The sequence below is a fragment of the Bos taurus genome, chromosome 14, assembly GCF_002263795.3.
Source record: "Bos taurus isolate L1 Dominette 01449 registration number 42190680 breed Hereford chromosome 14, ARS-UCD2.0, whole genome shotgun sequence".
NCBI lineage: Eukaryota > Metazoa > Chordata > Mammalia > Artiodactyla > Bovidae > Bos > Bos taurus.
Genome location: NC_037341.1, coordinates 39,375,623 through 39,379,427, shown reverse-complemented (window position 1 = coordinate 39,379,427; position 3,805 = coordinate 39,375,623). Strand labels below are relative to the sequence as shown.

The 3,805-nt window shown below is 39.3% G+C and overlaps 1 non-coding gene across 1 annotated transcript; it reads left to right on the top strand.

Annotated features, from left to right (window-relative positions):
- The first annotated feature begins 2,884 nt into the window (after positions 1 to 2,884).
- Positions 2,885 to 2,987, top strand: LOC112449647 (U6 spliceosomal RNA). Its single transcript, XR_003038245.1, has one exon. It is a non-coding gene; the product is annotated as a U6 spliceosomal RNA (small nuclear RNA).
- The last annotated feature ends 818 nt before the right edge of the window (positions 2,988 to 3,805 follow it).

The following is a 3,805-nucleotide window of genomic DNA, read 5'->3' as shown; positions in this document are numbered from 1 at the left end:
ATACATTAGCGCATTGTCCTCTCAATCTGAAATTAGTAGTAGCTGCTCTAGAGGCATAATGCTAATCTAGCCTTCTTTTTACCAGTAGTTACAAGTTCATCAAAATACAAAAATAACTAGAAGGTTAAAATAGATAGATTTGGGCTGAGGGCATGGGAAGTTCCATGATAACAATGTCTGAATCTTCAGGGTGTCTTCACATCACTTTAGAGGTACGTTTTCCTGGTTTTCCATTGGTTTCCCTTTTATCATGAACCAGATTAACCAATAGATTTCATTTGATAAACTTCTGTTGAATTTGTGACCATATAAATTGTTTTGATAAGTATGCTTTATGAAAAGTATTTAAAAAGTGGCTTTATATTTACAACAAAAGAACCTGTCCCCATATTTAAAATATAGTTATAAATCTGAATATTTAGAATTTACAATTAGTTGCATCACATTACTGAAACTCATAATGCATCAAGAAAAAAATTTTAATATGTTGTTACATTTTGGGTAACTATTTAAAGTTAAAGAAAACAGACATGCCAAGTAGATAATACCTAACTTCCATTAAAGAAATAAGATTAACTGTTACACGCCTTTTTTCATAATGAAGAAAGCCATCTGCTTTATCCAAAAAGATTCCTGGAATTGTAACTCTTATTGGACTCCTTTATTATAGTTTCCATTTGGTAACATTGACTAATTAATAGATTGATTGCATTTTGTCTATTTTGACTTTACAGAAAGAAAGCTTCTTGAGAGATGTGATAACACCAGAAATGGTATTCCAAAGGCCCTGTGATTGCATGACCTGGAGATAACTCATTACTGAGGCAGAAAGAGTTGCTATTAAGGATGGAATATAAGATGCAGAACCTTTATGACTGTGTTAAAAACGTTTATACTTCAACATATCCTACTGCCCACTGTCCCAGGAAGTGGAAAAATAGATTTATCATCTAGATAATTCAGAGTAACCTTTCCCTTTGCCAGAATTGTTTGGAAAATTATATCAGTTTTCTTTGCTCAAATTAGAAAGCTTTTTTTTTTTTTCCCTGAAATTTGAGATGCTGTTTTGACCAGTTGAAGACATTCAGAAACTTCTCTGCCCTCTTTAAATTCAACATCATTATTAGAAAGTGTGCTTTCTGTTATATCTATAGCACTTATGCTGAGCTAAATTTCTAAACATGTTCAAGTTTTATTTTATTATGAAAATAATATATGGTCATTGGAAAAATTCAATGAATGCAGGCATGTATAAAGTAAAAATGCATGTGTGAGTTGTCACTCAGTTGTGTCTGACTCTTTGTGACCCTATGGACTGTAGACCACCAGGCTCCTCTGTCCATGGGATAATCCAGGCAAGAATACTGAAGTGGGTTGCCATGCCCTTCTCCAGGAGAACTTCTTTACTTAGGGATTTAACTCATATCTCCTATGTCTCTTGCATTGGAGGCAGATTCTTTACCCTCTTAGCCATTTGGGAAACCAGACTTCCCTGGTGGCTCAGACGGTAATGAGTCTGCCTACAATGTGGAAGACTGGGGTTCAATCCCTGCGTTGGGAAGATCTCCTAGAGAAGGAAATGGCAACCCACTCCAGTATTCTTGCCTGGAAAATCCCATGGACAGAGGAGCCTAGTAGGCTACAGTCCATGGGGTTGCAAAGAGTTGGACACGACTGAGTGACTTTCCTTTTTTTTTTTTCACTTAGGATAAAAGTAAAGGCAACCATATTCAAACACCCTTACTCTGATACTGTTCCCAAGTGGCACAATGGTAGAGAATCCACCTGCCAATTCAGGAGATGCAAGAGACAAGGGTTCAATCCCTGGGTCAGGAAGATCCCCTGGAGTAGGAAATGGCAACCCATTCTAGCTTTCTTGCCCAGAAAATCCCATGGACAGAGGAGCCTGGTGGGCTACAGTCCAGGGGGTCACGAAGAGTCAGACATGACTGAGCACAAAAAAAAGAAGAAAAAAAGACCCTGCTACTCTCCCTAGAACTAGCCACAGTCAGCATTGTTAAGATCACTTCTCTAGACATTCGACACTTCAATATATCTTCATGGGTGTATACTATATAGTTTATACATATAAATGGGTACAGATATTTTTCTACTTCTGGCTTTTTTTAGATAACACTATATTTTGGAGATCTCTCCATGTCAGCACAATGAAAACCGCATAAGTGCCAAAGCATTAAAGTACCAAAATTTATTCAACAACTCTGTATTAAGTTGTGCTAGAAGGCAATGGCACCCCGCTCCAGTCCTCCTGCCTGGAAAATCCCATGGACAGAGGAGCCTGGTGGGCTGCAGTCCACAGGGTCACTGAGGGTCGGACATGACTGAGCGACTTCACTTTAAGTTTTCACTTTCCTGCATTGGAGAAGGAAATGGCAACCCACTCCAGTGTTCTTGCCTGGAGAATCCTAGGGACTGGTGAGCCTGGTGGGCTGCCGTCTATGGGGTCACACAGAGTTGGACATGACTGAAGTGACTTAGCAGCAGCAGCAGATAAGATAAACCACTCTCTAGGATTCAATATATTATCTGCTCTTGGCATGCTAATTTAACCCACAGCCGAAGAGGCAATAGTTTTCCTTGGTTATGCAATGTTTTAGCCTAGAGGGAAAAGTAAAGAAAGTAGGAATAATATCTGAATGTTGAAAGGTAGTTTCTGTTTCTTCAGGATTCTGGTTAATCCATACCAGTTTTCAAGTGCGTATTACTGAATTTAAATACAGTTGGGAGAGATATCCCTTTGAGATGAGATGTAGCCATTGGTTCCAATTTCAAAAGGATCTATTCCTTCAAGAGGAATCCACTACAGTGCAATTGATTTCTTTCCTATATTCTAATCTGCTCCTGTCAAAAAAATAAAACGAGGTTGCTTCGGCAGCATATATACTAAAATTGGAATAATGCAGAGAAGATTAGCATGGCCCCTGTGCAAGGATGACATGGAAACTCCTGAAGTGCTCCAAATTTTTATTTGCGTCATTGTAAGGCAGAAACCAACACAACACTGTAAAGCAATTATCCTCCAATTAAATATTTTTTAATAAAAAATAAAAATAATTGTCAAAAACAAAACCAAATTACTGAGAACTTTACAAATTGTCTCTCTTTCTCCTATTTTAATATCTTTTGATTTCCATTCATAATGTGTTAGGAGTCCATTCATGTGTCCCTATACCTTTTTATGCTACTGCTGCTAAGTCGATTCCGTCGTGTCCGACTCTGTGTGACCCCATAGACGGCAGCCCACCAGGCTCCCCCGTCCCTGGGATTCTCCAGGCAAGAACACTGGAGTGGGTTGCCATTTCCTTCTCCAATGCATGAAAGTGAAAAGTGAAAGTGAAGTCTCTCAGTCGTGTCCGGCTCTTAGCGACGCCATGGACTGCAGCTCACCAGGCTCCTCCATCCATGGGATTTTCCAGGCAAGAGTACTGAAGTGGGGTGCCATTGCCTTTTCTGATACCTTTTTATACACTCACCTCCATGTTCATTTCAGCACTATTTGCAATAGCCAAGACATAGAAACAACCCAAGGGTCCATTAATAGATGAATGGATAAGAAAGGACACAGTATATATACACAATGGAGTATTACTCAGCCATCAGAAAAGCTGGAAAGTCAGGAAAGAAACTGCCATTTTCTACAAATGAATGGACCTTGAGCACATTCTGCTGAGATAAGTCAGACAAAGTAAAACAAGAACTGTATGATGTCACTTGCTTCCCAGGTAGCTCAGGTGGTGAAGAATCTGCCTGTAGTGCAGGAGACCCAGATTCAATCCTTGGGTTG